Consider the following 26,141-nt stretch of genomic DNA (forward strand, 5'->3'; position numbering starts at 1 on the left):
CAAATTTAAACATTTACTAAGAATAATATATGGAGATGAAGATACCTGAAGAGAAATTCACCTAAACATTTTCCAGGGCTGGACTTAAACATAAACTGTAGAAAACAGTCCCTATGCGATAACCAAATAAAGATGTGAGTGGGGACTATAGTTATCCCACCAGTTGAGGGTCTATTTTATGATATCCTTTCCTCCCAAATTGACAACGAAATAAGTTTTCAAACACTGAAAAAGAAATATCAAAAACAATATAATGGGTCACTTTTTCCAGGGGAGTGAAGGGAAAAAGCATTTTTTTTCTTCTATTATTTTGCCACTCCAATTTCACAATGGGAGGACTCAGAATCTCAATTTCTTAGACCACAATCTCCCCACAAAAGCCTGATGAACTTTAACTGCAGCCATGGCCAAGTATTCAAGGCAAAAGCATTTTGTCGACTCCTGATATTGGAGGCGTGCCAACATATCAAGCCGAGTCGGCTCCTAGTGAGAATTCTGTTCAAGAATCTGGGCTCCCTGAGACTGAAAAATATGTTTTCTGAGAAGGATTTTATGTTTATAGACATCCTGTTAATCTGTTCATTATTTATGGTGGTGTTAAGGACATGAAGCTTACAGTAAATTGGATCAAGAGTACATTTTACTGGCACTTCTTAGTAGTTATAAAAGCCTGTGTCTTATTGAGCCTATTTTTGTTTCCTTTTATCTCCCACCCCCTACAAGTGATAGGCATGTACCATCCTAAGAAAACTGAGTAAATGGTGGACTCTGAAAAACCATAGTCTTCCCAAGCACAAGTGTTCCCTGTTTACATCTTTCTCTTTTTCATAAAATGGGTGATTTGCCTCTTGGAATAATATGTGGAATTCTAATTCTTCTCAAAGAAGAGATATATGGCTGTTTCTTCCTTTGTCCAAAATAGAAGAAAAAGCCAAATTGTGTTTCATAAGTGTTGATCTGAGTCATGGCTTCTGGTCTATAGTTCAGTAAGAAGAGCAGTTTATCACTGATGTATCATCTAAAGATCAAAAGTGTTTTTGACTTTCTCTCAGGCATGAATCTTCTATATGGCTCTTTATGCCTACTATCCTTTTCTCCACCTCCATTTCCAAACACTTCCTCTCTACTTTTAGTTTTAAGATGAGGCTTATAAGTGACATTTAAAAAATGTTATTCATAACAATACAAATGCCTAGAAGAAGGAAAGATGGTGTTGTGTAGTGTACTAACTGAAAATAACTGGTTAAGGGCCACATAAACATGGGGAAATAGAAAATAATACCAGCAGTACACACCAAACTGCACCCAGGATGCACACTCTTGTCTTTGTCAGAGAAGAGAAATCTGTTTTCATAGGGTGCATCAGCCACGGCAGGCTAACTGATGTAGCACACAAACCAGATGTAAAACAATAGATTTAAAACAATAGGACATTAGTTCTCACTCGTGAAAACTGGGTATTTGGTAGGAAGTATTATAGGATAATTTAGGAACCCATACTCCTATCTCTGGATTCCAATCTCTTTTACATCCACAGAGTCTTCTCTGTTTATCTGATGACTGGGGAGAGAATGATAGGATTGCATGTAGGAGGATTTTAACAGCTAGGCTTGTTTCAGTGTAACATATCACTTTTGACAATATTCCATTGGTAAAAATTCTGTCACATATAACTGTAAAGGAGGCAGGAAAATATAATTTACTGTATGTCTAGGAGGAAAAGGAAGTGCATTGTGATGACACATGGCAGAGGATAAAGACACTTTTCAAGATGATTGTAGAAATGAAAGAGCCCCTATAAACTCCCCATTTCAGCTGTTCCATTAGTCACTACCCTCATTTCTCTTTTGCCCTCGATTCTGAATCCAGCTGTGAATATGTTATTCTAGCTAATTCATGTCAGGGAGAAAAGTGCCTTTCCTAGAGGGAATTTTTCTTTACTGAGTCCTTGATATGTCCTATGGAGGATGCCACCAAGACCCTTTGCTATCATACTTTGCTGCTAGGAAAGAAGCAGAAGACTTGATTTCTGCTTTCAGTGCACTAAAGCAATTTCTTTGCAAGATGAATATGCATCAAGCAAGCAGAGGATATCTCATAACTGTAGGTGCCAAGGTTTGGGAGCTTAATGGAATGTATGTCATGGATCATTTATATCATCACAGCTACAGAGTGTTAGAACTTTCTTGTACAAAGATGGCATGTTAGTTTTTTTAAGCATCTTCATATACTTTTCTTTAAAGCATGACCAGCCTGAAGAAAGGTCTTGGCTGTATGTCAGTGAAATAGCTAAGTGGGCTATCCTAATCACTTCTTTCATCTTATGAAAAAGTTGGTTTAACACTCTTGACTGTATAGATGGGAATTCTCATAGTTAAAGAATCCTTATAGTTTGCCTCCTCACAAAGCATGTAAATGAGAAAAAACATGTGAGAAGTAAGAGAGGTGAATCAGGCCAATCAATTTGGTGTGTGTGCGTGTATGCGCGCGTGTGTGTGTATACATATACACTTTAGTGTACATACTTTTATCTTTTCTCAGGAAGAGAAGCAGAAAACTCTATCTTATTTTGATTTCCACCTTTCCAAGAAAGTCTTATTTCTCACAGGAATTCTTAGATAAACTTTAGGTGAAGGAAGTATAAAAAAACTTAAAAATATAAAAGGGATAAGAGAACCTAAAAGATAGATTACTCTAGCATGCCCACTTCTTACCTCCATTGAGAAATTCTTCCCTACCTGAGGGTCAGGGAGTTGGGGTATCAGAAGACCCTCATGAATAGACAAATGACTGCTTCCACTGCTATAGTAATGGTACTAGTGGCTATTTTCCAGGACATAATATTCCTCCCTTTGCCATCACAAGTAGGTGACAAAAGAGAATTCTTTGGCTTTGCAAGGGTCTGGCTACAGTTTTGTTGCTGGACATTCTCTGAGGAGCTCATGCAGAAAAAGTTTTTTTTCATGACTTATGATATCCCAAATGCCACCACCAGCATTAGATGATTAAACTGGGACATTTGTTTGAACTGCATCAACAGGGTTATATACTACCCCAAGGGCCACAGGTGGACATTGCATGCCATTGCCATCATCTTTTGGACATCACCAGTAGAAAATAACAGAAGCCTCCGAAGACAGTCTGTACTCCTGAGCTTTCCAGAGAGCCTTGGCTGACATGAGAAGATGGCCCTGTCTGGAATGGTACCTGGGCTTGGATGTCTGTAAAGCCCAGAACTCTGCTATAGTGGAAAAGAGCTGGGTGTGTGCCCTGAAGTAGCATTAGCAAGAGCAGAATATCGACGCCTGTCAGATGCCCAGTGTCAGAGGTGACTGCGACTGCTGCCTCCTCATTGATCAGATTAGCCAGGCACTCACTGGTGTTGAGTTGCAAATGTCTGGATTTTGCTTCCCCTGGCAGTAGCTCCTGGGATAGGACAGAAAACAGCTTATAAATTCTTTAATGATTCTTGGAGCCAAGAGCAGCTTGCAGACTGGATTTTCAAGCAATGTTATTTAAAAGGTTCCAGGGTACATAAAGGTAAATAGTTTGAAAAATGGGGGGAAAGTTATTTCTTTCCTCTTCTGAGAACATTACGCAGATTGAATTAACCTCCAGTGAATTCTCGTGATTATGAGGCACAATAGAGTACACTGTGCTGAGATCTCTTGATCTGGCTTCTTGCACAGCCTCCACCTTGTCAGTGATGTTTACCATTCAGTTTCACTGCATGCTTCTCTTTTGAAGAAATATTTGGAAATTAGACTTTTAAAACTTTCTTTCTTCTTCTCTTCTCTTCTCTTCTCTTCTCTTCTCTTCTCTTCTCTTCTCTTCTCTTCTCTTCTCTTCTCTTCTCTTCTCTTCTCTCTCTCTCTCTCTCTCTCTCTCTCTCTCTCTCTCTCTCTCTTTCTTTTTCTATCAGTATGTGTCATTGCAGATATCCAAACATCAACTATGAAATATCCTCAGGGGATGTCTGAGAATGTTTGAAAACAAATGAACAAAGAATAATCTCCTCTGAAGGAGAAGCTGGGTATTCACTCAGAAAGAACATGCAAGCTCTAGTTGGAAGAATGGACAAGTTGACTTAAAATAACAATTCTATTATTTTATTTAGTTTATGTCTGTTTGAATATTTGGAAGCTAGATATAAAATGGATGTGGAGATAGATGCTGGATGAAGCATAATTTTGTTTCCCATATTCCCCAGCAGAATCCTGTTGTAAGATTGGGTCATTCTTTTATTGGTATGGTGCCCATAATCCTATATTTTATGGGACTGTTCTGATTTTAAACTTTCTCACTTTCTGTTGTGTGACCCCACTTTTGCTTGACACATGACTTACTCTGAGCTGAGATTTAATGAATATTGACAAATTACTGAAAGGGCAAGGAGGAGGAAAGATGAAAAGAACAAGCCATCATATGTAGAGGCCATGAAGGAAAGATTGGATTTCATAACACCTTGGGTAATTTTGAGTTCTTCTGGTTTTCAAATATTTCGGACCAAAGAAACCCTCTTCCTTTAATGCCTTTTTCTATCTATCTATCTATCTATCTATCTATCTATCTATCTATCTATCTATCATCTATCGATCAATCATCTATCATCTATCTACCTACCTACCTACCTATCCATCTATATAAAGTTCTACATCTAACTATGTAAGTGATGATTATGGATTTAATCACTAGTTGCCATTATTTGGGAGTGATTTTTCCATGCCTCATACACACATGGTGTATGTAATAAATTCTCAGGTGAATTTCCATGTCTGCTATGGGACCAGTCATAGTGGTTCATTCTTGTATGTAGAGGGATATGGTACTAGAATGAGCAGCAGATCAATGCCCTCTACCTCAGCTTTCTACTGTGGTCCTGCTGTCTTGGGTGCCTTTAAGCCGACATCCCCCTATGCCTAAGGAACTGTTTGATTGTCAACTTCTCTTTTTTTCTTTTGCTGTCAACTAAAAGCTGGATTTCTCAATCTAACCTCTAAAATGATGCTAAATAGCAGAAATCCCTAAAAAGAAAGACTTTCTTTCTTCTTGTACACTTAATAAGCAACTACCCTTCTCATGTGTTCTGATATAGAGAGTAAAACACTGAGACTTGTGGATGAGAAGGCAGAGTCAGGTATCACTGAAGGAAATCCATTTTTTAAAACAAATATTTAATGTCCATTTATTAGAATATAAGTCCAATGAGGTTAGAGATCTTTTTCTGCTTTACTCACTGATAATCAATATGTTTTATGACTTTGCCATCCCATGTCTTTTGATAATCAATATGTTTTATGACTTTGCCATCCCATGTCTTTAGGAAACATGATTGAATCTGCCTTTTGAAGGTTGAGGCAACTCCAGAGAGCAGGTGAAATTGGTACTGGGCATTTAAGGACAGGTCCTATTTCAAAGAGTCAGTATATCACAGGCAGAGGAACCGAAAGAAACAGAAACAGAGAGGCATGTGACTGTATTTTGGGTTTCAAAATGGGCTGACTACAATATAGGTTTCTCTAGTCTTTCTTTACACCATTTGTTACAACTTCCTTTCTTTTTACCCATTCATCTATTCATTCATACTAAAGTCAACAGGTATTTCTTAAGCATCAACCAGGAGTTAGAAATAATTCTATCCCTCGAGAACACAAAAATGAGTGAGTGAAACAAAGTTCCCGCCCTGGGGAAGCTTGGATTACATTCTCATAACTAATGAGAAAATATGACCAGCAGTGGTAAAAGTTATAATAAAATAAAAGTTATAACAGAATAAGGTGAGGGGATATAAAGTAATAGGTGGGCTACTTTAATCAGGGTGGTCAGGAAAAGGCTGTATATGGTGAAGACATATACAGAAACATAATAAAATGAGAGAGAGAGCTTTGATTGTGATTCTATAATTTTCCTTCAAACCCTTTATAGATGCAGTTCTGTTAGCCTTGCATAAAAAGAGATGGGATCCTCCAGGTGACTGACATGATCAGTTCTAGGAAAGAGACACTGAGCCTGCAGGCTCAAACTGCAAACTAGAATTACATGCTGAACTTTGTGAATGTAATTGCTCCATCCAGAGTCTAGTAGCTTGGTGGTGGGCCTGGGTCTGGGTGGAAATCAGGAAGTACACAGACAACTTAGGAAAACTGGAAGAAACTTGCTTTGTCAGTTTCCAACAGAAAAACTTATTTCATAGGAAAGGCTGCTGCTGAAGCTGTTGAAAAATATCTATCACCTGCTGAATGACATATCTAATAAGAAGTGGATTTTACATGCTCTTTGGGGACTGAGTTACAGAGCTTTCTATGAACATACTTTGGGTGAAGTGATTGTGAATGTCAGCTCGCCTCAGCCTGATATCTAATAAGGGTAAAGAAAAGCCTTTGATGGTCATAGTGTAGGCATTTATAGATTATTCTTGCTCTGTTTTATGTTTCTTTTTGCCGCTGATGAAGTACACTATAAAGGGAGCACTGTTAAACACAGTCAGTGCTTCAACTGGTCTAGAAGCCTGTCGCATATTAAATGTTTTATAGCTAAACTTTATTACACTCAAACTTCACAGAGACGTTTATGAACTTTACTGCATTCTGATATGAAATGAACCCAGAAAGGCATTTCTGATTTTATGAGAATGGAACTTTTCATTGTATGGAACTTTCAAAAAGTTTTCGAATGCCAGAGTTCAAAGTGATTTTGCAAATGTTAATTTCTCTAGGGATGTTTGGGACCTTGAAAAAATTGCTGATTACTTCTACATCTTGCATCTAACTTTTTTTTTTCATCTGAAAAACATGTACAGTTTCTTCAGTAAAAGGAATGTGTGGAGTTTGTGGTTTATGCTGTATTCATGCCATGGTAAGAAGAGAGACCCTGTGTATTGCAAGAGGAGACATATAAGGAAAATAAAAGGAAGAAAATATCATTTAAAAGATAAACAGTCATGTCTAACTTGACATTTTTCTAACCCCTTCAAGGACACACATTCCTGAAGTTCTTTGAGTTAGTCTCTAGAATGTATTTGGAAGATTAACAATTAACTTGCCTTCATAAGGAGATTTTATGCAATGCTACCCAATGGAAGTTACAGCCTTTCTGAGTTTCATTTATTCATAACTAATTCATCCATATTTACTAAATTCTTACTTTGTATCAGACACTGGGCTAGGTAGAGGTGATAATCAGAGGAAAGACATAATTCTTGAGCTTACAGTTCCGTCCCAGATAGCTAAGGCAAGACATATGCATAGATTCTTATCTGATTATAGGTGAGAAACATGTAACTTAGGGCATGTTGTGCTTATAGGATGTAACAGAGGGCAACATCAGCAAAGTCTTCTGGGAGGGGGCAACAGGGTCTTTTGTGATGAGCAAGAGTTAGGTAGAGAAATGCCAAGATTGTTATTCATGCACATCACTAAAGTCGATGGGGGAAGGATATACATACACACACACACACACACACACATATACATTTTTAGAACAGGAAGGAGTAAGACAAAAGAACTCTCAGAATAGTGGAACACAGAATAGGGATCTACTTCCCAGGTGCATGAGGTATGCTAAACGAATCTTAAGGACATAATAATTCTATGACCTTGCTATACTTATTTTTACCATCATAATAGTCTTAATATTTGTATGGTGTCTATGATTTATATGTTATTTTCATGTGTATCAGTCAATTTAATCTTTATAATAACCTGGTGAGATAGAAATTATTGTTACTTTATAGATGAAGGAATGAATCTGAGAGACATCAAATAAACTATCCAATGTTATAGTCAGAGCAGGGCTTATTTGGGCCCTGAAAAAAGTCCTTTCAACTCATATTCTGAATTTACCTATTGTACTACAGGATCTTTAATAGTTTGCTTATATTGAATAATTAAATATATATTTATTCAGTGCTGTATGTGTGTGTGCGTGTGTGTGTGTATGTATATATACATGTATGTTTTTATTCAATATGCCTTTATTAAGCAAATACTGTATGCCAGGCAGGTAATGTTCTAGGTTCTGGGACATAATGGTGGAGAAAATAGATAATTTGAGATTGTGATAGATACTATAAAAATAAACATGATGGCATGAGAGTGGAGGTGGGGACTACATTTTAGATGGCTGCTTTTATTTTGTTGGTCCTCCAATATTTATCTAGGATTTACTTCTCTCTGGGTGCTCACATAATATGTGTTGCTCACTGAAAATTTACTAAGTGTTTCCATGTATAAACCACCACGTGAAACTCTTCACTAAAGGAAAGTTCCATTTGTGGAGGGACCAGCATGTATGGGGCTTTTGGCAGATCTTTTATTAGTTTCATTCAGAGGATTCTGGTGGAGACTTTCATAGCACCAGGATTCCCTCCCAGATGATTCTTTTATTTCTTGGAAGGTACATGGACCACCTTCTCTCAGATGCAGGAGACAAATCCCAGGATGACTCTCTGTTTCTGTTGCTTAGATATCCAGCTAATAGCTGTCCCTCCTTACAGCAACTAGAAAAGGTGGCTGTCCTGTAAATACATCCTTTCAAGGTTCTTTACAGTGCCTGGTTCCACTCCAAAATGTAAGTGTTGGTGAGAATGCCTTACAATTTATTAGAAACATCTCACTGAGGATGATAAAATGCTCAAAAACTAAAGTCTGTCACAATTAGGGTAGTCACACAGGATACTCTCTAAGCACGTTATAGAATCATATTGGTCCCAAAATATTATCAACACCATCAGCCTGGAATCACATTGCTTTCCTCTCCACCACACCTGACATTCCAATATTAGAGTAAAAGTCCACCACAGAACTGTAGGCAAGGGTCCTAGAGGAGCATGACTGCCCCAGGTAGGAGGGCAGGGCTGGCTCCCTTGCTCCATCATGATAGTCTGGATATCTTTGCCAGCTAGCTGATTATATTTTGGAAGTATAAAGGAACTGGGCTTGAATTAAATAAAGATGAGCCTTTAAAACATTCCAGAATGGAGTCAACAGTTGGAGTTCTGGAGGAGGTGCTGCAGTGAGAAAGCTGGACCAGAAGGTGAGCCAGCGGTGATCTTGGACAAATTCTTCCTGCTGGGCTAGTCTTTGACACTAGTGTAGCATCTCTGCTTTGAAGAAAATGGACTTCCCAGCACATAAAATTTCTTCTACTTACTAGCTATTTTATTTTAGACAAGTCGCTTTAGCTTTATGAGGCAATTTCTGAATCTGCAAAATGGAATTAGAACCCTTACCTCATGGTTTTGTTTTTTAAGTTGAAGTAAGATAATAGATGCTTTCTTAATCAGGCTCTTTAAAAGAAGTGTGTAGTTTTGCTTCAACACTGGCAATTTGCAGCACAGATGCTCTGGAATGTGGGGCATTGTGGGAAATAGCTTCAGCAGCAGCCCAGCTCCTCTGCCTCTCAGGGAGTATGGGACTCAGCAGAGGAACTACTTCTTTTGCAACAGCAGCCTGACTTGATGTGATCCACTGATTTTGTGTTCACTGGGTATTTATACTTCTCCAAATATGGGATATGATTTGGTTTTCTCTCATTTGATACAGAACACCCTGATATGGCAGCATCTGAGTCAGCTTCGAGCTATGGGTCTTTCTAATTTATAGCCTTGTAGGCATATATAGAGTTACTTTGGTTTGTGCCCTGATTCCTGTTATACTCAGCAGCAGCAGGACTAGTTTCACCCAAATTCTAAGTTTGGGACTTAGAACTTGGAAGAGCCTGTGATTGTAGTAGGTATGAGGCTCAAAACTGTGTTAGTGGCTGTGGTAGAGGTATGCTACATTATAATTATATATAGAGACAGGCTATACAATACTGAAGCTTTGCCTAATCGCAAGACTAAATTGTTGTGTGTTAGTAATAAAAGCCTCTATAGAATAATGTAATAAGCAGCCAGGTCCCCAAAAAGGCAACAGTATAGCCACATCAGTCCCAGATGCTCATACACTCTTGGGGAGAAAAACACTGTTTGGAGCATCTAGTCACACTGACATGCATACAATGCCATGAGAAGTGTCTTTTTTTTTTTTTTGGCTCTGAAGGATCATTTATATACAATGAATGCATATGATTGCATATACTATTGAGAAGAGAGGGACAGTGGCTGGGTGGTCTCAAGTATTTCTCATGGTTAAATTGTTTATTCACTGTCAGTTAAAAAAACTTGCTTATAGACATAAATAACTGAGATAAAGATTTAGGACCACATGATAGCAATTTTTGCTGTTCTCCCAAGTTGTCATGATAAAGCACATGGTAAACTGGTTCCAATTGATTTTTTAGAGAAATCCTTAGCTGCATTTGTGCAAAACAGGAAGTGCCAAGGAGTTAACCACACAGCCTCTGAATTTACTTCTTTCACATCATTAGCAAAGGAAAGAACCTCACAAGTTGCAAACTGTGGGACACAAATATCCTTTTTTGGGTGGTGTGAGGTAGATGAGAACTGGTTCCTATGCCCCGGCAGATAGGAAGCCAAGTTTTAGGGCAACTTAAATTCTATTGTGGGTGTTGTGTTTGGGTCCTTTTCCTCGTGGCTGTGGCTGTGTTCTTTGAAGAGAAAACCCACAAAGACTAATCAGTGATCCAGAGTCACATGTGTTGCAATCTTTTATTTGCAACCTTCCAGCCATTGTCATTTTCCAAGTAGCTGATCCACAGGGTTTGATGATTTTTTTCTTCACCCAAACTAGTTTACCTTGATAGAACTCTTAACAAAGATCGACAAATCAGAGGTTTGATTTAAAATCTGAAATTGTTGGGAAGTGACTTCATCATGGAAAATCCTTACCATTGAAAATCTTTTGGAGTGCATGAACCAAGAAGCAGCGAAGCTCCCTATCCCTCAGATAGGAAGCAGACAGGAAAGATTTGCTATTCCTGGATAAAGTTCCACAAACTATTCCAAGAATTTTCTGCTTATCCTTGTCTTGAAATGATACAAGTACTGTCCTTGGCTCATGAATCCATCCCACTCTGTGTGGTATAGCTTTCTTGGTGACTTTCTTAGAAAAATAAGAGTCTTAAGAAAATTTTTGGAAAAAATGGTCTTGGTTTTGCATTTCACTGAAAAAAGTGAACATTGGTCTACTCTAACATACTGGTATAGTGTGATAGTAAAAAAGTGGGTATTTGGGATTAGACAGACTTTTGTTTGAATTCAAGATTCCTATATTTTAGCTGTGTGAATTTAGGTAAGTTTCTTCCACACCTTAAGCCTTGTATTGACATTTATAAAATAAGCATAATAATAGTACTTCCTTCATAGGGTTGTTGTAGCATTTGCAAACATTTGATTAATGGTAGCTAATTATAACATGAGAATATGCTTAAAGGCGAGCACTCTAGTCACTTGTATATTGTAAGACTAAGGAAGTTGAGTTGTTATACCCAGGTATAAACCTGGGTCCCACAAAGTAAAAAAAGTGATCTTGGATTGAGGGTTAGGATAAAGGAGTGATTGAATTTTTTCTTTTGGAAAAATTAATATTTTGCAGTTGAAAAAATATGTCATGAACTAGATTGAAACTTCTCATAGTCAATATGAGCCAGCTCAGTTGAATGTCTGTTATTTGGGGCTGGACAGTGAGGGATGCCATACAAAGCTCTTCTGTGTCCAGGTTGAGTAACAGCCATATGATACTCCCAGACATACCTTCCCAAGCCACATGACACATTGCCATGCTAAGCACAGAGAGTCTGTATATTTCTCTTTCCTGTTATTACACATTCCACACTGAATTCAAATGCAGAAAGAGCATTTGAATGACCTATGTATTGAAAACTGAACCTAGTGAGACAAATTTTTAGAGACTCACTTTTTATGAGAGAGAGAGAGAAAGAAATGAACTGTGTGTGTTTTCCTTTCCCCTGACTAACACATACTGAGCATCCATTGCTAGTGACAATGTATCATGTTTAAAAAAAAAAAAAAGGAAAAAAAAAGATAAAGAAAAGGCATGGCTATCCCAAGAACAGATAACAGTGTATGTAGGTATATAAGCAAGAGAACATATTAGAATTCATGTTTAAATCTCATTCAAGAGTATAAATGAATTGGAACATGCATGAATTGCTGAAGAATATTGTTTAATTGAATAGAAGTTAATAGCATGAAAGAACCTCATGTTTTATAGAACAGCCCTTGTTTCTGTAGTAAAGGCTTCATAAGTGAAGTAGCTTTGCCACTTGGAATTTTAAGGGTAGAATCGTTATGCTTTGGGGGAGTGGGGGCGGGTAATGAATTCCTTAGGAGATGCTGACAAATTCAAATCTCTTCTAGGCAGCACTCTGAAGCTGACAGAAATGTAAAAAAAATTGGTCTATGTGGATGGTTCCATAGGTAGTTTGGGAGTAATGGGTGAAGGTAGTATGAAATGGTGAGAGTGGGGTCAAGGATTGAGGGGTAGAGGCATTACTATGTGGATCAAGAACTGCAGAGGTAACAGTAGAACACAAAGATTTGAGTGTGAAGTGTGGAGTCTATGGAATCTAAGGGAGAAAGGGCAGAGTAGGAAAGGGGAGGATTAAATGAGGAAGAGGGAGGACTTTTTATAGTACTTGTTGGTATAGGATTCCTTGGCTGTCAGAATGTAGGCATAAAGTAGTTTTTCTATTTTTAATGTAATCTTGTAACAGTGAATCAGTCTGGGCATTGGCAAGCAACAGATGGAACTCTTAAAATGAACCCTTAAAAGAAAGTTGTTCACAGGTATGAACAGAGTGCAGGGAAGCAACAGGGGGGCCTTGAAGGGTGGGGAGCATTTCCACCCCAGCCTGAGGGGGATAAAGGGAGGGGGAAGTTACAGGAACCTCAATGGAGAGTATTAGACGGAGACAGGAGCTGGAGCATGTCATACAGGTCAGGTTCCAGGACACAGGTCAGGTGGAGAAGCATGGAGAGTTGATCTTCCCACTTCTCATGAATACAAGAACTCTCCCTTCGTGTGATACTCTATTCATTTTTTCCTTTGCAACTGGCATTTGAGATTAGTATGATACAGTGTTTAAAGGCTCAGGTATAAGAATAAGCCAGTCCCATGAATGAACTGCGCACCCGTCACTAACTATGTAATTGTGTGCTAGGGATTCAGTGTTCCCAAACATTCCACAAGACAGTGCATGCTAGTTGTTGAAACCGTTGTTGGAAAGTAGTTCTAGTCCTTTTCTCCTTGTGCTTAATTTCCAATCCTATGCCTTAGGTCAATTCTAGAAAAGGCTCATGAACAAGATAAGAAGCAACATGCATCATAGCATAATAGATACACACATATACACACATGCACATACATACATACACCATGCACATGCACAAATATGCACACACACGATACTTTGTTAGTGAGTCTTCTGTTAGAGCTATAAGAGCAGAGAAAGAAGGAGAAAAGACTACTCTATGGGATGTTTTTTTCAACCTCTCTGCAGCCATTGCAGGGGAAAGCTATAATGTAGTTGGTGGAAGTCAGAAGAGTATCTGAGACTTGAGGAATCATTGAACATTAGGGAAAGCCCCAATGCTTCCTACCACAGCACTATCTGCTTTATCTATAATCCCTCTTATGCTTGCTTTAGGAATGTCCACTGAAGCCACACATCCTAAATACTCCTAACCATATTTTTTGCTTTAAATACGGACTGTGAGAAAAAGCAAAAACATCTGCACAACTCAGGAAAGCAGAAACTTCCAGGTTTTCTCTTCTTCAGTCAGAGGAGCTTATCTCGGCAATTTTGTCAAAATCCCTTTATGCTTGGTGAATTCTAAAAAGAAGGGGGATAAGGAAGCAGCTCTTACTGTATCTCAGAAAATAAACACAAAATTGATGCAAATAAAACTCTTTCATTTTAGTTGAGTGTGTAGTGAGGGAGAGGTGATAGTTTTAAAAATGTGGTATTGAAACCAGACTGATGTGAATTTAATTGTCGTTTCTGCCTCTACTTATGTAATGAGGGCATTACTCTCTCAATAGGAATCATAATTTTCATCAATAAAATTGAGTTGCTTTGATAATTCAATATGATATTGATAGTGCTTAGCATGTTATCTGGTACATACCAAGTACTCAATAAATATTATCCATTATTATGATTATAAGTCATTTCCTGTATTAATGTCTACTTGAGAAATATTTGTCTTTCTTATTTAGAGTCAAAAGTTATAAAACTTTCTCTGTCCTCAATCCCAATACATGTATTGGCATTGTTTCTACAGTTCCATCACAGCTCCACCACCCTCCCTTTCAATTGCCCTGCCCTCTTTTCTCTTCCCAGGCATTCCTCAGGAGTCTGGACTTCTTTGAAAAATGGTTTGATGGCCTCACAACCTGCACGCCAAACAGTCAGTAACCATTGTTTGGCTTGGCTGTTTGCTTGACACCAACTTACTGTTAGAGGATGCCCATACTTTTAAAAAGAAAGATTTTTCAAGAAAGGTCTTTCCAAATGATAACAAACCTCCAGTTATACATTTGGTGTCTTAAATTTATGAGGCCTGCTGCAATGAACAATCTGTCCTTGTTACCTGTTTCCAAGAGTAACTGTAGTTTTAAAAATCAAATTTCTGTCCATGTTTAATGTTGGTTTTCTTTTTATATTTAAGGGGAAAAAAATGCATGAACCCTCCTTTCCTAAGGAGGCTGTTGTTTCAGTTACTATCACTGAGGTTTTTTGCTTCGCCTTCCATTTTTTTTTTTTTAACGGGGTTGACCTCTAACTCTTTTGTTCTGTCCCCAGGAAAACCAATTATAATATATCCAATCAGACAATGGTTTGTTATCATGTCATCTTTGGGACATTTAGTTACAAAATGAATTTTCTTTCATAAACCTCATTGAGTAATGTTTAAATTTTTTTTTCTGTTCTTTATCTATATACTTCTTTCTTTACCTAGTATTTAAAAAATTTTTTTTCTAAATTTTCTGACCTCATCTGTTTCTCTTTCAGAGAGCTTGATCTTTTTCAAACTTCCTTAAAAAGAGAGAGAGAGATGGAGAAAGGGAGAGAGAGAGAGAGAGAGAGAGAGAGAGAGAGAGAGAGAGAGAGAAGAGAGGGCACTGTTGTTTGGGGGAGGAAATAACAAAAACAAAAAACAACATATCTGGACATTTTGTTGACCATCTTGTTGAAAGGAAGAGAGTTCCTCAGCCAGCTTTGGTCTCACAGGAGTTCTGGTCACTCAGGTCTAGCCCTTGGAGTAGACTGGACTTGGCTTTGGCAAGCTCATACAGAGCTGCCCAGCAACACCTGGAGTTTCTGTTGACAAGTGTTCTAGGCAAGAGGGAGGTGATTCTCTTTTCACCCACTAAAGACCTGAAAAAAGGCTTTCGATGTCTGCTTTGATATGTGTCTTCAAAGAACAGATCTTTTTGTCTTCATACACTTCTAAATAATGAGTGACTCAGTCTTTGCATTACTTAGATTCTTTTCTCCCCTTTTCATTCCTTTTCTCTACAGAATCAGGCCCATGTCATTGAGGAATCCTGCTCCTTTTATTGGGGTGTCAGGAGACAAGAGAAAATGCTGTTTCTTCTCCTCTCTAAAATTGGAACTCCACTTCCCCAGTACTGTCTAACTCTAACTCTCATGATCTCCATCACCAATGCTCTTCTTGATTTGGATGATACACACATATTGGTTGTAGGAATTTGGAGGTAGGGGGAGAAAAAAAAGTCCAGGTGGGGACCATTAGGATGAAAAATATTAGGGGCACTCTGGCATATTTATTCTCACTCAGAAATATGTGAGCAGAAGTAAAATTACATTCTTGACCACAGCAGCATGTTCACACACTCAGTGAAAGCTTGCCTGTCTCCATTCCCCACAAAATGGATGACAGGTATGTGTCATCCAGGTTTTCCTTCCTTAGCTCTGTCTCTTTAGTTAGATGTTCTTTCTGTTCCTCCAGTGTGACCATTTCCTAAGTATTAGACGTCGGATTTCTTCTCCTAATATATCTACTTGTGGAATCATGTATTATCAGAATATCTACATTTTACTACTTTTCACATAACTTTCTTTCTATTTCTTTATGTCTCGCCTTGAATTTCAGCACTACATTCCAAATGACTTAAATGTGGATAGTGCACTGTCAACAGAAACTCGGCATTTCTAAGGCAGAACTCTTGTTTTTTTCTCAGATTGGTTTCTTGCACACCCTTTATTTGTCAAGGGCTCTACTACACTTTTAGGCTTCCAGATTTAAAACTTTAGAAACAGATTAGTCTCTCCCTTTATCATCACTTACTCATTTAGTAACTTTATCTTGTATACTATTGCATTATAATCACTTTCACATATGTTGTTTTAAAATAATCTTTAAAAAGCTTTTTTTCTTATTATAAAAGCCATTTTTAAGCATATTGCTGAAAAAAAATTTAAAAATATAGAAAGCCATAAAGAAGAAAATACCATCTATAGTTACACCACACAGAGATAATTCGTATTTATGTATGTCTAGCCTCTGTTTCTTATGTATTTATCTATATGTATATGTGGTAAAAACACAGAATCATATTGTTTTCATTCACTATATTACTTAGCAAGAAATGATAAACATTTTAAATTTTACTAAACGATTGCTTTATGGCTTTCAGTCAGATGTATCACCATTTATGTAACCAATTGTCTAATGCATTTATTACCATTTTTATTATTAAAATAATATTTGATACAAAACAGTAAGGCACATAGCAAAGGAATGACAGATTTTCAAAATATAAATTAAAAATTTTGTATGGCTAACAACATGAATAAAACTAAAACAAAATAATAAGCTCAGAAATTACAAACAACATGTATAACAGAAAAGAGGCAATAAACATAAAATATAGAGTGTCTTTAAATAAGTTTGAAAAAGTCCACAAATTCAGTGGAAAAATATTACAGTACATAACTCAAAAAGAGGAAACAAATAATTAATAAAGCAAAAAAGAGCAGAGATAGAAAATGTTGTCTCCTTGTTTTAACTTTATAACTTTTATATTTTAATTTATAAAAGTAATATATGTTCATCTTAAACTATTTAGTTAATACACAGAGGCATAAAAATTGTATTTGAAATCTAAACATCTAGATACAATGATCACTGCTAAAATTTTGTTTAATGTCTTTTTTATATTTATCCAATAATCAAAAGAAGATCCTTTGTTCCCCTTCAAAACCATTCCCTTGCCTCTTCTAAAGATTTTCTATAGTTATAACTATAACAAGAAAATGGAATACAAAAGAAAAACTTGAAGAGGAAATTTAAAAATTGTAAATTAATGACAATTGGAAAAAATAAAGTAGTATTAGCAAAATTATTATCACACAAAGTAGAATTTAGGACAAGAAGTAAAAGCATTAAACAAAATTTTAAATTATTTTCTTTTGCAAAAAGCACAGTCTGCATGAAATCATCTCTGATGTTTAAAATTACTTTAATTTACTTATCCTTATTCACTTAACTCAGTTTATTTCCCATTACAATTGCTCCTATTTTTGAGACTATATTTCAAATTATCAAATAGATATTTTAGAGCACACTTTTTTTTTCTACAAATGGTGCTTTTTGATGATTTTCTTCCCTTATCCCGAGACAAACTAATGCCTTTTTACCTCACACCTTGCTAACCATTCCTTTTCCTTTTTTCTAGTTTTCTCTTTCTCTACCTAGCCTTTAAATTTATTTTGTGTGTGTGTGTGTGTAAGCTCAGTCCTAAGTTTTTGTTCTCTTTCTATTCTGTCCTCTCTACCAAAGTAGTTTGAACCGCGACTAGGTACGACTCACTATATTTTACTTTAAATCAAAACCTCGGAGTGGCATATTTATTTGATCACTTCTGTTAGAGTCTCAAAGTCATGTTGGGGTGGTTATAGCTAAACTGAACACATCATCTTTGTTTCAAACTTGGTTCATTTCTAGAGTTCACTTTGTCAATGAATTGTACCTTCTTCTGTCCATTTGCCCTAGCCAGGAAGAATGTTGATTCTTAACTTCTGTTTTCTTCTGTGTCTAATTTATCTTTAAGTCCTATTAATTTTGCTTCTTAAACATTTCTGGAGTTAGTCTCAACCTGTACCAACTGATTATTACCACCTGCTAAAACACTGAAGTTCCCTAAATAAACTTCTAAATATCCTCATCACCTGGCATAATTCACACTTTCCAGATGGATTAAAAACAAACAAACAAACAAACAAACATAAGTTATATCATGTCGCAATTGTTTCTTTCTTGAATAGAGAAATACAACTGATTTTATATATTGACCTTTTATTCTTTGGCCTTGCCAAATTCAAGGTCAAATGTCAGTTACAGATTTTTAAAAGCTTTTCCTATGTACACAATTATGTTGTCTGTAGGTACAGACAATTTCATCTTTTCTTTTTCCAATTTGTATGCCTTTTATTTATTTTTGTCTAATTGCAGTGGTTAGCACATATAGTATAACTGATTAGATGCGGTAAGAATAGACATTCTTGCCTTGTTTGCCTTGTTCCTGAACTTAGCAAGTGATTAGCATTTCACCATTACATATAATGTCAGCTGCAGATTTTTTATCTATGTCCTTGATCAAATTGAGAAAATTTCCTACTAGTTTATTAAAAGTTTTATTTATTTATTTTTGCTTTATCTGCATCTAAAGAAATCATCATATTTATTTTTTCAGGATGTTGATGTGAAGAACATTAATTTTTGGAAGTTGAATTGATTTTGCATTCCAAATAAACTCTGTTTCTTCATGGTGTATTGTTATCTATTTCATATATCAATAATTTCAATTTAATGATATATTGTTAATGCTTTTTGTGTCTATAGTCATGAGGGATATTGGACTATAGTTTATTTTCTTGTAATTCTGTCATATCGGCCTTGAAAATGAGTTGAGAAGTATTCTCTTCTCTTCTATTTTCAGGAGAAGTTTGTGTAGATTTTTTCTTAAATGTTTGGTGAAACTCACCAGTAAAGTTATCTGGGCCAGGAATGTTGTTTTAGTTTTTTTTTTTTTATTGTATTATAATTGATATGATACACAGTACATATTTAATAGAGATTTGTTCCTACAATCTTTAAGACACAGGGTTCATTAGGTTATTTATTTTTTTCCTGATTAAGTTTTATAGTTTGTGCTTTCTAAGAATTTGTCCATTTCTTCTGTCATCAAATGCATTGACATAAAGTACTTCATAACACTCTCATTATCCTTTTAATATCTGTAGTATCCATTGGTGATTCCTTCTTTTTCAATAGCTGAAATTGGTAATTTGTGTGTCTATCTTTTTTTTCTTAATTAATCTGATTAGAAGGTTTATCAGTTCTATCAGTTTACCACAAAAAATTTGAATTATCAAATTAAGATTTCTAAACTTTTATTTAGGCAAATGAACCTGCCAAAAAAGATTTTAAAACCAATACTCTTTATTTTTTTTGAACTGGAAACTTAAATATTTTTGAACACTAGGTTGCTAGAAGTTTAGAAGAGATTCTAAATAATGATGAGTTTACAATCTGAGAAAAAGCATCCATTTACTTCTTTTAGGGGAGGTGTGCAATGGAAATTACTATTGCTGACTTTTTGGCACATTGAGAACTAATAGCAAACTTTGTTTCTTGAAAGGAAATTTTGCACACTGGTGAAGCCTTAGATAAAAATAATTTGCTTGGCTTAAGGATTCCTTCCTTTACTTTTGGTCTTTAAACACACCAGCACAATTTTATCCTCCTGCAGTGGGGTTGCAGGGAGGGTGACCAGGGCACGTAAGGACAAGGCATTTGTATTGAACTTAAATATGGCCTTTTTGCTTAGCAGGTTAGAAAGGTGTGATAATAAATCCAAAGTCACACATTTAATTCCTACATGGATTTTCATTCTTCATTACTTGTCTTTGAAGAAGACCCCAAAGAAAGTGGAAATTGGACAAATAAAATTTGGTTGAAGAAGGGAACTGTGCAAGGTCATGACATGGTGGTAGGAAGAACTGTGTGGGCCAAGGACAGCACAGAAATGCTGGAAGGTGGTATTAGAAGAGGAGAAATGGACCACTAAGGCATAATAACTGCACGAGTTTTGCGTAAGGTGGTTGAAGTGGCTGAATCAGAACAAACTAATTCCAGTTATTAAGTAAACAACTCAGAGTGGCAGGGCAGGCCATCACCTCGGGATTCAGTATTTATTTGTTACACAGCAAGATTATTGGGTGGGAAGATCGGAAATCACATTCTTATATAGGTATCCAGGCTATTACTAAAGTTTTGAAGAAAATAAATACTGTAGAATAAGCCTCTGGGGTTACAATCACAATATCAGTGTTTTCTCCATTGGGCTCTGCTGTGTACAATACAAAGCAGCTGCAGCTACACATTCATTCAGGCCAGAGTTCCTCCAGGGCCCTTTTTCTATCCCTGATCCATGAGGAAAGATTATGCACATTTTAAATCTTACTCAAGAGAGCACATTTTAAGCAATGTTTAGTAAAATTAAGAACAAAAATGAAAATATCCTCCCTATTGTCATTTCACAATTCTATTCAAGCATCTTATCAACTTTTGTCTCGTGAGGTGGAAATGAGGACTGTCAAGAGAGTAAAGAGGGAAAAGTATCTTCTGTGGGGCCTTTGCACCCTTCTCTGCTGTCAGCTCCCATCCTCTTGGCTATGTACCTAGATGTTCCTGGGTTCTCTGCCTCCTGAATTACTTTCTAGTGTTCAAGCATCAGTTTCTGGCCCAGTAATGTTTTGTCCCTAAGCCTGATTTTTACTCCCAGCATACGGTATTCCCATTTGAATCAACCCCACCAAGCCTTCTATTTCCCTAAGTGGGTGAACTAGGTTTGCTCCTAACATACTGCTGAACTTCCTACTAGATAGGAATGATGAAGCCTGCAGGGAGAAAGACTATGGTCTGAACTAAATTAGTTATTAATGTTATCAGTACGAACACACCCTCCCCTTAGTTATCATGGCCCTTCTGCTATTTACAACGCTGTACAAGGAACACAGAGGCAGTAATGAAGTCAGGATAATTGCCAGTCAATATTTATGTCAATAGAAGTTAATGCCTCCTCCCACTGCGATTCATAATCCCCTTCAGCCCTCACCTCATGATGGAGTACAGGAGTGGGGCAAAAGAAACAGAACAATGTACCTGTCTGACGGATCTTGTCTCCTGTTTAGAAATGTTTCTCTTTGGACATGTCCAATATTATTCTGATCCGGTGGGATCTTGACATGCTGTGACACAAAGCACAAATTCATGAATTAGAGGTGTGTACATGCTTCCTTGACAGTTGACATCAGAGAAACTGCATTTGTAGTACCTGTATCCTTAGATCAGATAAATATCAACAATTTTATAAATCCATTACCTAGGTGAAGGCAAGCATTCTAAATCATAAGGGTATAGGAGTTATCATTAGAAAAACCTAATTAATAGATAAGAAAATTAAGAATGATAAAAATAAAAATACCTAATTATCAGAGAAGAGGCATTATTAATCAAATCAAATTTGACTCTAGGTATTGACACCCTTTTCAGAAAAGAACTTAATCACATGATTATTATATCTGCTCCCATCTCCCAATGAAATGTTATATCTGTGGAGAGGTATTAACAGCAAGTAGTCAATTGGAAAGGAGAGATCTATCTATAACTTAATAAAACAACTTAAATTTCATGGAAGGAAAGAAAAACTGAGAGAAAAAGAGTGAATTATCTCATGCACAGTTTTAGTAAATTATTTTGTTTAAAAACTGTTGCTTTTAGTTAAATCTCAAGCTGTATTTTTACATGACAGTGATTACACAATATGGTTAAGTAGATTTGACTTTATCAGATGCACTTCTGAATATTATCAGAAAAGGGAATTTATGCATATCAATTTGGATCAAATATTCATGTCCACTTTACATATGCTTTAACTTGGGAAATAAAGTCTTACAGAAATCATATCTACTTTGGCATGTGATAAAGATAACAGTGATTCTGGAAAACTTTTTGAATTTGTTCATTTTTCTCACAGTTGTGTGAGAGAGTATCAAACTCTGCACATATGCAAAAAAAATACTTTATAGTAAATTAAAGCCAGAAGCACCATTTTTATTCCTTGGAATCCTCATAAATCTGAAGAGGTATAATTGTCAGAGTAGTAAGTCCATTCTCTCAGGGATAGAGCAGGACTTGCTCAGTGAACTTTTTCTCTCTTCCTTCAACACACAGGGTTTTTAAAAATTATTAAAGTGTTGCTCACTTACTTCTAGGGAAATGTTAGCTTAAAGAAGCATCTGGAAATTTAAATTAATTCAATTGATTTCTTTCGGAAAACCAGTTAGAAATGGTTTGAAGAAATTCTTCTGGATGCTTACAAAGTTATCTTTTATTTTTGTTTCTTTGTTTACCACTACTAGAGAGAAACATGGTAGACTCCTGACTGAGATGCATTACAAGCTGGAGCCCCAAAATCAGAGAAGTTACAGCCGACATTCATATATTTAAATTTAAGCACCACCATCAATATTAAAACACAGAAAAACAAAATTGTTTTAGAAAAGCATGTACCCAAGGTAATATTTATTTATACATTTATTTTTTGTGAATGCCTCGAAAGTATGCATTTTCTGAAAAATATCAATTTTGCAAAAATTTAGAAAGTTATCTCCAATCAACTGGCACTAAGGAATTTAAGAATCAGATTAGTAACTTAGCTATATCTGCTTCAAACCCTGAGACTTCATGTTCTATGAGAACTTCCGAAAAACACAAAAGTGTTTTTTAATCTTTTATTTGTTTTGTAATTTTGAAAATACTATTTTAGAGCAAAAGACTCCTTGGTTGAGTCTAGATAAGCAAATATCCTAATTAATAAAATTGCTTCCTGACTATACTATTTCTCATCCTAGTAGTCCTCATTATTTTGAAAGAATGGAAGCCAGCATTTAAAAGCCAATATAAACACCCAACGTCAATGGAGTTATTCAGAAAGATCTTCTGGTCACTGCTGAAGGTGCAGCATTTTTTTGAAGATTTCCTTTAGTCTGCCTATTATAAGCAATTTAAAATTTTTTATTCTCCTTTATGTGGAATCATATCTTTGATTACCCCTCCTTTTAAAAAAAAAAACCATAAATGTGTTTAATTAATGGACAGTTTAATTCAAAATATAGCTCCACACAATACTTAAGAGCCACCAGACAGGAATAATATAGTCTAGTTTAGGAAGAAAACATTTGTCTTGCTTTAAAATTTTTCCTAACTGTATTTATGTTTTATATCTTATTTATTAAAAACAAGACAGGTTGACAATTTTTCTTAATTTGTGTGTGCATTTTATATATAATATGGTCACATAGGTTCAATCTCTTAAAAGTAAGTTTGCTACATTACCTAACAACCTGGATTTGGTTCTACTCCTCTTCCTGTAAATTTTTATTCTTATTTCTTCCCTACCCAACTTCAAACCCGTAATCCATACTCTATTCCTTGATTTTTTAATTCTAACGGTCTTCTATTCCCTCCCCATTTTCAGGAGCAAAGATTACAAAAATGATGCTCAGAAATCTCTTTTGTTTGGCCTGAAGGGTGTTTTTAATTAATTGTAAGAATCAAAATAGAGATAATTCACATAAAGATACCTATTCATATCTTTTCTTTAAAAATATTGTAAGCTCATATCACACTGATCTTACATTCTGACATGACTACAGTTGACTGAAGCTGAGTAGAAATGTGGCATACTTTTTCTAATTCGCTATAGTTTAAACACTCGTCCTGTCCCTTACTCCCAGACTATTTTATTCACTTAAGCAGTTTCCTGTCCTCAAGGCATTTATTTGTGTCTGAAACTTCTATTCCAAAATCTAACTGCAACTCAACTGGTACAGCTTGCTTAAAATAATAACACCTTCTTTTTGTTAGCACTAGCGACCTTCGGGCAGCAGGGTTTCTTATAGTCCTGTGCTAGTTGAATTAAATGAGATTTTTGTTCTCTGATGGGTAATGTACTTCCTATTATCCCTGGACTGTCATCCCACAAACTTCTGTGTCAAAGTGGTACTGGTTGTACACCATTTTGCTTGTCACTGAACCCAATCCAAGAATGTTAATTTTGCCCTCTGTACATGTTTGATTTTCTGGCTCTGTTTAAACAGTGGTTTGTGGCTATTCCTTGATTTCGCTGTGAGTTCCATTAAGGACCTGGGCTTTTACCAGTCATTTCATAGGTGTAGAGTGTGTGATGCGAGAGGCACTGAGTTGGTGCTTGGGAGACATGAATGTTGGCTCCTTCCTTTACAACTTAGTAGATGTGTGACTTTGGAAATGCCAATCCTTTCTGAGATATAAAATTGTTGGAAGATAATTTCTTTGTGTGTTTGAGGCTTTATAATCTTCAGTGAAATCCCCTGAATATTGTCTCATTTGATATCTATTTTTTACAAATGAGGAACATTCAGAAAGAAGTGATTTGTCTTGAATCCTGAGACTTTTTTATAAATAAGCTAGGGCTGGGATCTTGCTCTCCTATTCTCAGGTCAGTCTTCATTTCACCCTGCAACACAGCATTCCTCACAAGACCCTTCTTTCTTTGAGGTATGCTTTTTACAGTCCTCTGTTTTAAAAGGATGTGATCTCTTTCGTACAAGTTTCATTCTATCCCCAAAATGGCATTCACAATCTGAATGAGAAACATTGCGAGGGGAGGGTCTTTATTCCCATAGTTTTTGCTTCTTCTGTTTTTTATAGTGTGGACATTATCAGGGTTCATTCTATCACCACTGCTTGAGCATTTAGTTAATAACACAGACATTCTAATCTCTAAATTAATTATCTATAGGGCTTTCATAAAATTTATCATCCAAACCTGGACCCTTTGGAGAAAGGGAGGGGCATTACTTATTAAACAATATGTATAAATTTGAACAATAATCTCCTCATTATATAAAGAATTTGCACAATGCTTGGCGGATACTAGATGTTCAATAAATGGTAACTTATAAAAGGAGACTTATCATAAGAGGCAAAAAGATTTGATAATTTACTAAAGAGTACACTTAAAAATTAGTCCCTTAACAAGTAACAGAGCAATGGGTTTCTGGGGGTGGGGGGGAGTTTTCTCTTTTGTACGTGAAGTGTCATTTGGAGTCTAATAGACTTTCTACATAGGAACCAAATTGGGAGCATGAAGAATTTTTATAGGCAAACATACAGGTGAAATTATTTTTTAAGGAGATGAACTGGGAGAGAAAGAGCCAGAACCACAGAAAATTAATTATACAATCAGGGATACTAGAACTAGTATCTCATAATAAAATACTAAAATTCAGAGAAGATTTTACTTGTTTTTCAGATTACCTCAAAATATTTGCTATTGTTTAGTCTTATTTCACAGAAAAAACTAAACTGAGAATATTTTTAAAGTAGTTGGCTCCGGGTTAGTTTCCCAGGATTAGAAGACAGTGCTCCCAATTTCCAGTGTAGTATCCCAAGACATACATAACTTCCTTTCTTACTGGTATTCTTTAGGATTATCTGAAATGCCAGGCTGCCTTTGTAGGCTATCGTTTTCCTGGGGAGTAGGCATGCTGAGAGGCAATCCATCTTACTCCCTTCCTTCCAACTTGAGACTTGACCTCTGATCTCTGAGGTCTGATTGCTAGTGTTTCAGCACCAGCTGCAACCCAATCCGTCAGTGAGCACAGCTGAGCTAAATTAATCTAATTTTTTTGGCCTTTGCACCCTAGATATCAATCTCCTGGGCAGTTAGCACTCCCTGAGCCAGGCATGGATTCCAGAGCCCCTTATCACTGCCCCCTTTGTACTCCAGCCCCCAAGCTGCAAATGGTCTTGTGGGCACCACAGAGCTACACAAACATTTGTCCCCACAGCTGACTGGCTTCCTCAGGCCAGTACGCCTAATGAGCTGGCCGTTGCCCGTAAATCAAGTCAAGCATACACAGTTCAGGCTTTCATCAGGTGAGCCCCATTCAGCAATGCCTTTGAAGGAGGGGCCCCTGTGGGCTGCAGGGGCTGTGCGCTGCCCAGATAAACACCCCATCTCAAAGATGTTGTTCTCTTTTGCAGACAGGCTTGTCGTTAGTGGGAGGAAGTATGCTGGGTTGCCAAGTACCAGGAGTGTACTGATGTGACTTGAGAGCCAAGGAAAAGAAACTCGCAC

The sequence above is a fragment of the Rousettus aegyptiacus genome, unplaced genomic scaffold (genome assembly GCF_014176215.1).
Source record: "Rousettus aegyptiacus isolate mRouAeg1 unplaced genomic scaffold, mRouAeg1.p scaffold_m13_p_3, whole genome shotgun sequence".
Lineage (NCBI taxonomy): Eukaryota > Metazoa > Chordata > Mammalia > Chiroptera > Pteropodidae > Rousettus > Rousettus aegyptiacus.